The 13,937-nt window shown below is 48.7% G+C and overlaps 1 protein-coding gene across 4 annotated transcripts in view; it reads left to right on the top strand.

Moving 5' to 3' along the window:
• atxn1a (ataxin 1a) overlaps nucleotides 1-13,937 on the top strand; it is a 68,566-nt gene that overhangs the window by 41,370 nt on the left and 13,259 nt on the right. Inside the window, exon 1 of one of the 4 annotated variants that reach the window (XM_028963556.1) lies at nucleotides 10,946-11,048. The exons of the other annotated variants lie outside the window; for them this stretch is intronic. The gene's annotated coding sequence lies outside the window, so the exon portion shown is untranslated. Of the gene's footprint in view, nucleotides 1-10,945; nucleotides 11,049-13,937 lie in introns of those variants that run through there. 4 annotated transcript variants of the gene reach the window in all.

Raw genomic sequence — 13,937 nt, 5'->3', positions numbered from 1 at the left:
GCGCACTCTGCATGCCCTACGTTTGTGGTTCATTGTGTGGAGTATAATGGGATATGTGGGATTGTTTGTGTCGGGATGCACAGTGTGTGTGTGTGTGTGTGTGTGTGTGTGTGTGTGTGTGTGTGTGCATTAGCTGTGTCTTGTTCAGCTCTGACATCTTTTTAGCCAAGTGATAACAAAAAGCGTCTCATTAATGCCTTCACTATCCTGACCTACAAACCCACATGAAGCACCATGCAGACAGACAACAAGGCAAAGGTTATGTAGAGGTTTATGTTAAGTTAGTGTTGGTTAGTTTGGAATTCTGGGAGATGTAGGTAGTCTCATGCTGTATCTAGTTTCCATTCATGTGGATGTTGAGTCAGGGGAACTAGATGTTTCATCTGTCCTCTCTTGGTAGCATTGCTACTGTCCCAGTCTAGGGCCTTTACAGGTTAGGAATATAATATATAAATGCCAGTCTACATTTGATTTGTTAAGACATCTGAAAATGAGTCACAAATGTAACATTTACAAGGTGAAGGTACTTGCATTGTCAGTCACTCAATAATCCTGGACTCTATACTCTACATATACGTAGACTCTAAGGGGCAGAGGTGGCCTAGCAGTTAAGGAAGCGACCCCGTTATCATAAGGTTGTCGGTTCGAATCCTGATCCGCCAAGGTGCCATTGAGGTGCCCCTGAGCAAAGCACCGTCCCCACACACTGCTCCCCGGGCACCTGTCATGGCTGCCCACTGCTCACTCAGGGTGATGGGCTAAATGCAGAGGACAAATTTCACTGTGTGCACTGTGTGCTGTGTATCACATGTGACAATCACTTCACTTTCTCTTTAAATAGCAGCATGGTCGTACAGTATGCAGAACAGAATGAATACATTAAAAACAGTCAATGCACATTATAAAGTGAATAGTGTGTGTGTGTTCAGTAGTTTTTTTTATGTGCATATTCTGCCATTTATCTTGCAGGCAGCAGCAGCTAATTTTGACCCTAATGAATATAGACGTGTGGAAATGAGTATATCAACACACACTCCCAGCCTGCTGCTCTGTCCAACGCCCCATACAAGTACTTGTACAACTCTGTCATCTCGCCAGTTGACAATAGCGTGTGAGTGAATCTCATCGTTGACACCAAGCGGTGGTTCCAACAAGGCATGCAAAAAAACCCCCACATAATTCCAGATGGTTCAGTGGCCTCAACCCATGGACCCCAGTGAGCCCTCTGATTGGTGCAGAGCTGTGTCTTTTGACGGTGCTGTTCTTGGCTGGACAAGGGAAGTCTTGGCTCACTGGCGCATGGGAAAAGTGTTCCTGGCAGCGGAGAGCAGCGGCGTTCCGTTTTGTCGAGCGCTCTTTGGCCAGTTAAAGCAAGGAGGCTGTCTCTGGCAGAGAGACCATTCTTCAGAATGACACAGCTCTGGCAACATTCACATACAGACTTTATGTTACTATATTTGTAGGAAAGGTACGCCATAAATATTTAAAGGTCCCCTATTATGAACATTTTCCTTCGTATGATTATTTAACATTAATACGAGTTCCCCTAGCCAGTCTATGGTCCTGCAGTGGTTTGAAATGGCGATATGTGTAAAGAGTGCTTTGGTCAGTCTGCTTTGCAGTTCAAAGAGCGGCAGCTCAGAAGGTCGAATCCGGAATTTGTCCCCTTACGTTGTCATAAGGGGAAAGGTTACCTCGCCTTTCTCCTGCTTTGTCCGCCCTGAGAATTTCCCACCCCTCCCCCAAAAAAGTAGTTCCATGGATAGTCATGGCTTGAAAATGTGCAAAGCATTGCAGTTGCTCTGTGAATAAAAATCACACCAGACTCTGAGGAACCAGTGGGTTAATTAAATTTTTTTTGGAAAAACGCAGGCACGACAAGTGCTGATGATGTCATTTCTGCAAATGCCCATGCACTGCTATAGGCCGTAATGTGGCTGTAATTCTGCACCAAAAGTGGATTTTGGAAAGGAACTTCAGATATAGTATTAAGGGACCAATAAGACCTATATAAAAACAAAAATAAACTTCATAATAGGGGACCTTTAAAGGACATGATCTATATGTAAGACGTTTTAAAGTGTATCTAATCCAAACATCAATACAAACCCCTTTCAAAATGTCCCCACAGTGTAACACAAGTGCCCACAATTTTCCCGTTTGCCAAGTGTGAGGAATATCACGTCACAACCTTTGGCTGAGGTTTTAAATCGCGGAGGCTCAAGCAACGGGTGTTGCTGGTGAAGTGTAGCATGGATACATGTTCTGTTTCCCCTCTGATGACATTCCTCCTTTATCTGCCACAGCTGTTGTTGGTCCACATAAGATTGACGCAAGCCAACTCATAGTAGTGTCCCCATAAACACTGGCAAAAGGGTCCCATACCACGCTGCCTGTCATAGCATAACCCAGTCTGGGTACACTGTAAACACTTAGGACACTTACGTGTTGTTCTATGCAAGGCACAGGGATCAAATAAAGGTCACAGAGACGTGTAACTGTGTGTATGTGCAGTCAATGTTGCTGAATGCGTGAGACCTGTTCCCATATGGTACTGGCTAACCTTGACTTGCTTTTGATTCCAGGAACTTTGCTTTCCAGTGCAGATATATAGCCAGGTCCATAAATATTGGGACCTGGATCTCATATTGAGAGTTGAAAGCAAAAGATTCCAAATGCAAACAGCACATTCTAGAAATGAAATGAACTCTTTTTTTTCTGCTCCTTGTAAACGGGATAATGAGGGAATAACACATATCTGGCCATGGAACAGCTGTGGAACAATTGTCACACTACTTTTAGTCCCTTAACTGTTCCAACACTGTTCACCTGATTTGGATATAAATATCCTCAGCACAGTTTCAAATTCATTGTAGAAAAAAGCTTAGCATTTTGTCACAATGTCACAATATTTATTGACCATAGTTCTCCCTCAAAGAATAGGTCACTTGTTCAAGTTCAAGCGAGCTGTATTGTCTTTTCAGCTACATACATTTACATTTACAGCATTTATCAGACACCCTTATCCAGAGCAACTTACAATCAGTAGTTACAGGGACAGTCCCCCCCGTGGACTCAGGGTTAAGTGTCTTGCTCAGGGACACAATGGTAGTAAGTGGGATTTGAACCTGGGTCTTCTGGTTCATCGGCGAGTGTGTTACCCCCGAGGCTACTACCACCCTACCACATGTTAAACAGTACATTGTGAAATGTAACAACGTTTCTCCAGAACCTGGTGCTAAATGGAACATTTAAACAAAGTTACATACCGACACAAAAAAGTGCATGAATGTGACACAGAGAACCTGGCTGGATAAAGTGAAAACAGGGGACACAGGCAGTGCAAGAGCAACATTTTACAAAACCAATGAAGGAAACAATGAGACAGACAGCGCTAAACTAGTGAAATGAATAATGCAGGTGCAAAGTAAAACTAGTGCAAATACTGCTGGGCAAAATGCAATAGTGCAGTAATATAACTCAATATAACAGAGGTAATGTGTGTCAGTCCAAAGGGGAAAGTCCCTGATTGTCCAGTTGTCGGATGGCCTGTGGAAAGTAGCTATTCCAGAGTCTGGCAGTGAGGGCCTGAATGCTTCGGTGCCTTTTTCCAGATGGTAAGATGGGAGTCCTTCACACTGTAGGTTGCTTTCCTGATGTGTAAAAGTCCGCTATGGAGGAAGAGAGACTCAGAAGATCTTCTCAGTTGTCCTCATTATTATGTAGGGTCTTGCAGTCCGATGCAGTTCCCAAATCAGACAGTGATGCAGCTAGAATGCTCTCAATTATAGAAGGTGGTGGTGATGGGTGGTGGGAGATGGGCTTTCCTGAGCCTGCTGAAAGCTGCTGGGCTTTCTACTTTCTGCATATGCTTAGTGAATATGGTGTTGTATGACACTGAGTAGTCATTGTTTTCACATGATTTGATTGTGGCCCTGACAGTGGTGCTTCGGAAAAACCACCACTGAATCAAACCCTTGCCCAATGGAAAGCCAAAGAAAAGTCAAAATGTTGAGTACAGGGTTGAGGCAGTGCCATGCAGTGGAAGAGGGCAAGCTGTCTTCTTGAAGAGAATATAATGGATTACACAGCAGTGTGTAAAAAAAAAAATCTCAGACTGGCCAGCTGGTTAGAGATGAGGGATGGCTTCTCGGTGTCAGCAAACGCTGCGGCACAGGGGATCTGGCACTGCTGTTTCTCTCAGTTGTACAGTACAGACCGCTAACGTCCTTCAAATCTTTTATGTAACTGCTCGTAGTTATTCATTTACACACTGGCGTGGTGCTCATCGATGGGGGTTGAAGCGGGCGGCCGTTTCCCTCAGCACGAGGTCACATATTTCAGCAGGGCTGCACCGGGCCTTTGTTGACAGGGCCATTGTGTTAAAGGCTCTCCTCTGATCTCTGCGCAGGAAAATAAACTGGCACATCCTCATTCTTGGACGACATAATCCCTCATCTTTGGTTTTTAAGCCACTTCCACGTACTAAATAGGCCCCACCGGGCAAATATGCGCGGGATTGTGCATCTTAATCTGACTGTAAACTCGCCTCTCTGCCCCGGCCCACACAGGCACCGGTCTAAGCCTGTCTCAGCAGCCGAGGAAGAGATCAACCAGGGATGCTGATGCTAATGCAGCCTGTTGGCCCCCAGACAAACTCCAGCTCTTCATGCACGTCCAAATGAATATTACAGCAACAGCAGGTCCCTGCTGATGCAAGGGGCTACCTCCAAAACACATGCCATTTTTCAGAAGCCCCAGGTGACCCTGTCTGCTCTGCATATCCAGCGATATTTGAACTGTTATTTGGCTTTAGCGGTGCGTGAGGTAGCTAGCAACCCCTCTGGCTCCTGCTGGTTCCTAGAAAAGCAATCAAGTGCCATGTGATCCCCGCAAGCACGTCAACCTTGCAGCAAGTTTAGGGAAAGCTGAAGCGTGCCACCTCTGAAGGCGTGGCAGCCTGGTCATCAGGTGCCTGGCGTCTGCCCACGGTTGGAAGATTGACACCTTCATTGTTGAGGTTATTCTATACAGCCAGGCCAGTGCGGCGTGGGCAGGTTGCATAGAATCGTCTACCAGAGGCCCTCCTGACACCCGACGCCTGTCTTGCTGGCGTGGCATCATGGGAGAGGTCAGTCACAATAGTGGCTGCCACACAGCGGCCTTTGTTTTTCCTGCACGGTTGTTCTTTTGGCACTGCGGCCCACGACTCGACACTGAGCGGATTCTGTGATTTTGCTTTCAATTCCAGCCCATTCATTGGCTGACAGGCCAGAGTGACTTTAGCCATCGAAGGTCAGGGGACACGTCCCAGTCGTGCTTTGTTGCATGTGTCAGCTGGGGGTGTTCATTGACACGGCCCTTGGATAAACCTGTACCTCCGCTCTCCAGGGATCTCGGACAGTTTTCCTGCCCTGATCCCAGGATGCGACCGCATGGAACCCGGCCCCCGGAGCGAGCCTCAGCCGGTGCCAGGTCCTCTGGTTCTCATGCTATCGCCTTACGGCCTGCTTATGGGGGATTGGCCCGGGGCGGGTTGGGGGCTCGCGCGTACTTCGCGTTGCATGTTTATTGACTCGCATGCTTTCCAAAGGTTCCATTCGCCACATCTGACTGGGCTGCCGACCCCCCTGAAGCACGGAGGCAGGAAGCCGGGATAAGATCTGCGTTTTTGTTTGTGGAGAGTTGGGATCGAAAGGGGATGCTGCCGGACTTCCTGTGCGGCCCCAATGCACTTGAGTGACCATGATAGAGATGCCATAATAAACTGGAATGGGTCAGACAGTTGAGTTTATTTGGGCCGCCATGACGAAGGACACGGCCACCCGCCTCTCAGCCACATGTCCATCCAGCAGTTTGCAATGAAGCAAACCAATTGCCCTCAAACTGGCACACCTTGTCCCCACACAAAGGCCACCCGATGAGTCATTTCAGCGCTGAATGCGCTTCAGCCGGAGTTTCCTGCAGGGAAATATACCACTCTTTGCAAACCCACTTTCCAGCACTCCACGCTTTGGTCCCCTGACGCGCGTACCTGCGAAATTTACCAGCGCCGAGAACCCTCTGGGTAGCAGGGTCTCCGGTCCCGTGGCGTCCCTGAATTTCCAGTGTTTTTCGCAGCCCCGTCAGGGGTTCTCACCATTCTCTGAGCAAAGTGCTTTTGTCTGCAGTCCCGCTGTGTCCGTCGTGGCAGTTGTCCCACGGAGTTGTTGGACGTAACGAGCGCCCGCACGTGAGAGTCCTCTCTGCGGCTCAGCGTTAAGTGGCCAGTGTGCGCTCTTTTGCTGAAGATGTGCGTCCTGCTGTTTGTCTCCCGGGGTGTCCTCATCTGAGCGTCGGCTGGTTTGTGTGGGTGTTTGGAGCTGCCTTCTTAAGGGTGCTCTAGTCTTATTGTCTGTGTCTGTGTGAGTGTACTCCCGTGGAATTATTTAGTAATGGAGGTGGCTTAACGGTGCTTTGTCCATAATCCTGCACATTGTCGCCTTAAACATGAAAACATATTGCATTGCGCTAAAGGTGAAGTTCCATTTTCAAAAGGTGCCTGAGGTGAATTTGGATCAGGGACCATGTGAAGGTCATAACCATGAAGATGATTACGGGTCACATGCAGAAACTCTTGGCTCTATACCTCAGCTGTAATTATGCATCATTTGGTACGGTGTCTAGGCAGTGAAAGTTCATTTGTCTGTAGAAAAAGAAAGGTCAGTGATTCATTATTTGATACATTGCAATAATAAAATAATCCCGGAATTAATACCATATACAGTGGCTTTTAAGAAGATTAGCCTGTTACAAATTCCAGAGCAAAGCTAAACTGATCCTAAGTGCTGCCTATCATTTAAACCCCAGTCCTCAAATCATCATTACAGGCTTAAGCCCCACCCCCTCAATTTTATCTTTCCTGGTGCGTCAATTTTACTGACCTGTGCCAGTTGTTAATGGCAACCATCGGCCACTTCATTGCCCCACACCTGGCTTTTCTCTTCCTCATGGAGACACGTATATGCTCTTTGAGCGTCCAGACTTTCTTTCCAGACCCTTACTTGTAAAATTGTGGGTGCAAAGTGTCTCGCTGCAGATGCATAGTGGACACAAGTTAACGTGTCCAGCTCATGTCTCCACGTGGACCCTGTCTGTCAGGGCAGGGTTTCCTAGCCTTGGTGTCGCTGTCTCTATAGTCTATGGAGGCACAGAGGGTATACTGTACACACACACACACACACACACACACATTCAGATATTTGTATTCTGTGCTGGCCGACCTCCGAGAACCTGCTCTCATTTATAGCTACACCCTCAGATTTGTCTCGGAGTGGGAGCGGGAGCGCAGAGATGGTAGTAGACTGTGCGGTTGCATTCCAGCCCTCTCTCTTCCTCCCATGGGCAGAGACATCAGAGAGGAGAAGGGGGGGTGGGCAGAGGAATGTACGCTACGCAAAGTCCTCCACCAAACACACGCGAAACGTAAGCAGGCCAATAAAGACCACCCGTACAACGTCTACACTGGAACACAGACAAAAAGCCTGTGCTAGGTCTGCCAATGTCAATAAATATTCATATTTATAATATTAATGTTCATTAATATCCAGCATGTTATCAAGACCCCAGAAACAGAAAAACATTTTTCCAGTATCGTCTAGCATGTAACAGAGCATTATGGCATCACAACAGTAAAATATATATTCACTTCTCAACCCTAATGCAGGATATATATAGTTCTGCTTCAATACAGCTTCGGAGAGGATGTGCAGAATTATGGTTTCCGCAAGTGAATCCATTTCATAATGTCGCGTGGTTAATGCTAATGTAGAAACTTGAACACCGATGTGACCCAGAGCTCTCGGTTACTGTAAACACAGTAACGTAGCTGTAGAATTGCATTTTGTCCTAAAGCAGCTGGTCCCCGCTCGCCGGCTCGGTGTCATTTGTTTGAAATATGGCAATTAGTCCGTTAAGGAGCCGCTGTGCCTGGTTGTGTAATGAGCACAGAGAGATCCTCCGCTGCACAAGTTCGAAACACATTCGGTGCAAGAGTGTGTTCGGCGCGCCGCAGCACAGATGAAGTCTGAAGCCTGCGTGGGTGCTCGGCTGCGCGTGTGTGTCAGACTTTGTGTGTGTATGTGCACATAAAGAACCTTTCATCTGTCTCCTTGGCGACTTGTTACGGAAGACGCTCCCCTGCTTTGCTGAATACCAAGGGGAGGACTCAGCCGACGGGCCGGACTCGAAAGCAGATTGATTTCTGAGGGGGCACGCCGTCATTTCCCCTCTCCTGCATCGCACGGGGTGCAAATCGCCCGAAAGGAGCTGCTCCTGGGACCCCAGGGGGGTCACTCAGCCACTCTTATTGGCCATGGCCATGCATGTCAACGCCACACCGTTGGTTGTCAGAGGATATTCCCCTTTTCCTGCAGCTGCCGTAGGTTTCTGAACGACTGTGGATCCAGACATCTCGCAGTTGCCCAGGGGGGCGGAGGAGGAAGACGAGAGAGATGGGGAGAGGGAAGGAGAACACATGGTGCGCTTTTCTTTTTAATCTTAATCTTTTGTTCTTTGGGTCCTCAACCTGGGGCATAAGGAAGGCCGCCGGTGGCCAGAGTGAGCGTATCCTTGTGTGTTTGGCTCTGTGTTGACCCCGATATCCCTCGGTTAAGAAAATACAATTGCTGATGACATTTTTTACCTCTCCAAGGTGTAGCACAAATATGGGAGTGGGCGGGGTCTACCAATTATAATTTGTTTGTAATTTACTTTAAAATTTTGTTTCAAATTTGGAAAAATTTCCATTTGCAGTATTTACCAGACACCCTTATCATTAGCGACTTAAAATCAGTAGTTACAGGGACAGTCCCCCCCTGGAGAAACTTGGGGTAAAGTGTCTTGCTCAGGGACACAATGGTAGTAAGTGGGGTTTGAACCCGGGTCTTCTGGTTCATGGGCGAGTGTGTTACCCACCAGGCTAATACCACAATTTGAGAATTCTGAGCTGCCTCCTCGTTATCGCTCCATCTCTTCTGTGTTCTTTTGTGTCTCTCACTTCCTTCAAGTGAACACACGCGCTCCTGAATATACGCGCGCAAAGCTAACTGAATTATCCTAAAGGCCCAGACACGTAGAGCATGGCTAATTTGTTGCCACGGCAACAGGCAACCCCCCCCCCCCACACACACATACACACACACAAACATGCAGGCAAACAAGGCTGCTCCTCTGCCCATGTCATGCAGCATCAGCCATGGCGGTTTGTGCCGGACAGCTGCGGCGGGGTGAAAAGGTCTGAGGAAAATGCCGCTATTTTCCATTCGCTTGTAATTTTATTTCTCGTTGCAAATTCTCGAATCGGCATAATAAATTGAGCGGGGGAAAAAAAAGTGAAACACGCAAACACGAATTGTTGCAGCATCTGGTTTGTCCTGAGTGACAGCATCACGCGGCAGGTCAAGTTTGTACCAGACCTGTTCAACAGTGCTCTACCAGCACAGTCGGAGAGCGTTCCGAAGAGCAATCCTGTGATCTTACCGAATACTTGGGAATGTGACACAAGGAGCCCGGGTTTTAAGGCCTGGGTGCACCCATTGCAAATTTAGCATGGGTACCTATGCATGAGTGTTTGGCCCTCCAGTTTCCTCCCACGATGTGCTAATAAAGGGATATTCACGTGACTCTGGTTTTTCCCAGGCTTTCAAAAAGTTCGGTCTTGAGTGTCCTCATCATGATCTGGTGACTGTTCCTTTGTCGAGGTCAGACGGTGGACAGTGAGGACAGTCGGAGGCTAGCAGAAACAGGAAGTCTGGCATTCGCGCTGCTAGCTGGCGGCTGCAGATTGGACTACATCTAAATTTATTTGAACAGTGTAACTGGGTCAGCTAAACGAAAGCTTTTTGTGCCACGCTGTGCAACAATTGCACGATTGTGTGGCGCGTGGCGCCCCCTAGTGGCGGTTTTGTGGGGCTGCATTAAAATGTTTTTTTTTTTTTTTTCCTTTGCGTGTTGTGTGCAGGGTGGGGAGATTAGATTCTCCTCTCCGATGCCCTCACGTGTTCGCGATTGTGTATCAGATGCCTCGGCTTCCCTTGCAGGAATGCATTGTACTGTTCGCGTGTGTGTATGTGTGTGTGTGCATGTGTGTAAATTGCTGTACAGTGTGACTGCAGCACTATATATAACAAAAACAAGATCTTGGAACATTTTCTCCCTGGAGTATTCTAGCGTGTGAGTGTGAGTGTGTGTTAAGTTCAACAAAGTGTTTTTTCTTTCTCTGTCCTACTGGCTTCTCTTTTAATCTGTCTCTCTTTTTTCCTCCCCCTCCCCTCTTGTTCACAATTCCCTCCCGTCTACCCTTCTCACTCGTCTCACCCTCCGTCTCTCCTCCGTCTTCCAGTCTGCAGACCTCCCTCTCTCGTACTCCTTCAGTCTGTCTGTCTCTCCGTTTTTTCTCACCCACCCCGTGTCTCTCTCGCTCTCTCTCTCTCTCCCCCTCTAATTTCTCACCCCCCCCTCTCCTTCTCACTCGTTCGCTCTCAATCTCTCTCATTCCTCCCTCGTGAGGGTAGTCTGGGCATGCTGCCAGCTGATGTGTGTGTGTGTGCGTCTGTGTGTGTGTGTGTGTGTGTTTTTTTTGAATGAATACCTGATGAAGTTGCCGGAGCGCAGTGAGACAAGGCGTGGGAGGAGCCGAGTGTGTGTGTGTGTGTGAGTGTGAGTGAGAGAGGGGAGTACGGACGAGCCGGTGGGGCCCTTGCATAACGCACGTTGGTGCGCCGCGCGCAGGGCTGTGGGCTCCCTCTGTGACGGTGGTCCGGGTCCAGCTACGAGGGGCTTCCTGTCCCGGGCCTTGGCTGAGTCCAGAGGGAGGGAGGGGGGTGGCGGAGAGACGCGCCAAGCACGGGCACACGCCGTTTCCAGGGTTCAAGGAGCGAGGTGACGTAGTGGCCGGGGAGGGGGGGACCCACTCTTTTTCATTTCGGGTGAGACGGAGGGGAGGCGGAGAGGTTACTGGAGGCTGGGGACATGCAGAGGCCGCGGAACAGGGTGCCGTGGACGCTCCGGTAAGCGAGAGCTTCGCATTCTACGTTTGTGTCTCTCCCCTGAGGACGCGTCTCGGTCTTTACTGTACCCGCTCTAGGTCCCCCTCCTTCCCAGAGGGAGGAAACTGCAAGTCATGGATCCGCACAGAGATGCAGGAGGCTTCTTCTCTCCTTCTTTCTTCCCCTGCTGTACTTGCTATCCTTTACGCTGTTGCTCTTCTGCCCTATGTGTGTGTGTGTGTGTGTGTGTGTGTGTGCAGGAGTGTGTGTTTGTGTGTCCTTACGCGTTTGTCTCACTGGGGAACATGGACTAGCTGTGATTGTGTGTAGGCTGTGACAGCCTCTCTACTCGCGGCATCTGCCCACCTCTTAAAGGGACAGGGGCCCCCGTTTGAAGGACGGTGACAGGCCCCATATTCATCTGCGCCGGCGCGGAAATCCACTGGTCCCAGAACAGTTGCATCGGGCCATATGCAATGCTATGGACAATTACGGTGTGTTCCTGCTGTGGGTCCAGAGTGTGAAGATGCCCTCGCCAGCTATATTTAGAAACCAGCTACTGTGTCACATTGTGAATTTGTGCCTTTTGGGAGGCTGGATTAGGGGCAATAACTTATTCAAGCTCAGAACAGGCACGCTGCAATAGTGTGGAAGTGTCGATACACACACACAAACACACACACACATACACACACACACGCGCAGTCACCTGCATTATAATTAAACAGCAGCAGTCATTCAGAGTCGTCGCGGAAGCGGCTACCGCGACGTGCGCCTGTCTGATCCAGACTGGGGAATTCGATTCGTGGTGCAGGCGGACCTGCTTTAGCTCGCCATGTTTGGGTTTCAGGCCATTCGATACGGCCCCTGCGCGGATACGACAGCTCAGTAGGGCGTGTACGCTCGGCACAGCGCAGGTGACACGACTTTCAGGCTTTGCTCTCGCCTCCCTTTCAATTTGCAGGGCACTGATACGTGCAAACCTGTGCGTGCGTGCGTGCGCGCGTGTGTGTGTGTCTGCATGCTTTTCCCTTGTGATCTTGGGTGTTTTTGTGTTGCTATGTACGTATCTTTGTGTGTGTTTGGGGAGGGAGGGCGTGTGTTGAACACGGCTCTCCTTAATGTAGGTCAGTAGATGTTGCTGTCTGCCTTTGTTTGTCTCTTCCTTTCGCGCCCCACTCTCTGCCCGTCCACCTGGACGGAGACCAACAGAGCAGAGCCCCTCGTCCCTCCAGCCGAATGTGGGTGGCTGGAGCACCGGCGAGAGGAATGGCTGCTGCACCTTTATTTATCCTTTGTTCGAGTACATTCCACTGAGCCGTTTAGACTCTTTTTTTCAGGGGAGAACGTAGCCGGATTAAGGAACAGATTTGACTAATTTACTGCTGACAGGAGTACACATAGAATTTTACACAAACTTGAGTACACATAGAAGTTTTTGGATTCACAAGAGCAATGCAATAAAAAAAAAAAATAATGTATGGACCCAGAATGGATCCCTGATGGCACTGTCCTTCCTCAGCCAGCTGTTTGCTGACCAGTGCATGAAAGGCCTGATAAGAATTTCAGTTATTGTAATAATTATTTCATTGCAAAATTTCAATAAAGTTTATTATTATTAGAGCCTTGTGTGTCAAATAGAATTTGAACTAAAAGGAATGCATGAAAAGTGTTCCTCATCAAAAGAGGAGAGTTTCTTTTTAATAAAGTGTCATTTAGCTAAAGTTCAGGTTTTCCTGAAATATCTACAAATTGCCTTAAGCAGTGCGATTCCTGAGCACGGCCTCCTCTTCCTCACCTTAATCCGGCCGGATAGAACACCAACAGAGGCCCAACTGACTTTCCGCGGGACACCAGGAACAGACTGAGCATTGTGTGTGTGTGTGCGTGTGTGTGCGCGTGTTTCCCGCATGTGCTGCAAGCGTGTGTACGCTGCGAGTATTACAGGACATTATAATTGCTTTTGACACGCAGCACAGCGTGGCGTCTCCATGAGCAATAAATGAACAGGGCGAGTGACGCCTCAACCACTCAACACACCGGCGTCCCCGAGTAAACACCGCAGACACGACCGAAACAGACGCGGGCGCAGAAAACAGTCATTAAGTGAATTGTGATCTCGCTCTTCTTGCCTCGGAAACATGTCCTTGTCTACAACGTGTGATTGTGTCTCTAAACGATTATGATAATAAGCCTGTTAGCATGCCTGGCCGCTCTTGTTTTCCGCGAAGGACAGAGGGAGGGAGGAAAGCGAGGGGGGGGAAACAAACAAAACCAAAGAAAAAAAAAAAAGACAAGAAAAAAGGGCACAGCAAGGGTGGTGTGCCATCAGCAGCTTGCGCGGAGAGGCTGCCAGTCAACAGCCGTGGCGCAACATCATTAGCCGAGCAAACACAGTCAGCCCGTGATGGAAGGTTGTCTTTCTTCTCGGCAGCTGACAGCCGATTTGTCGGCGTGCCCTCCCAGCCGCTTTGAGCGCGAATGCGCGGCGTGCGGAGAACAAAGGAACGCTCCCGCGCCGCCAGACGCGCCGTTCTTTCACCTGAATGGCGGTAAACAACTTGCACGCTAATGGGGTACCGGCGACTTCATTTGCCGAGGGTGGCCAGCTGGTCTAGCCGTGACCAGTTGGCTAAAGGCTTCTTTTTTTTGTTCCTGATACAACTTTAGTACATAATGTACAATAAGTTATTACGCACAGGCTTGTAGGAACTTATGCTTTGCACCTGAGTGCCGTCTGATATACATACAACCAGAGAATAAACTTAACCCCCTATTTGAAGTTGAGGTTTATTGTCATTTCGGCTACATACACGTTAGACAGTACATAGCGAAACGAAACTACGTTTAAACAATTAAACAGAGTTACACAAAGTGCACGTGTGACAGACAACCTGGGCCACATAGAGT

The sequence above is a fragment of the Denticeps clupeoides genome, chromosome 20, assembly GCF_900700375.1.
Source record: "Denticeps clupeoides chromosome 20, fDenClu1.1, whole genome shotgun sequence".
Lineage (NCBI taxonomy): Eukaryota > Metazoa > Chordata > Actinopteri > Clupeiformes > Denticipitidae > Denticeps > Denticeps clupeoides.
The sequence above is the reverse complement of the archived record's forward strand: the minus strand, read 5'-3'. Positions and strand labels throughout refer to the sequence as shown.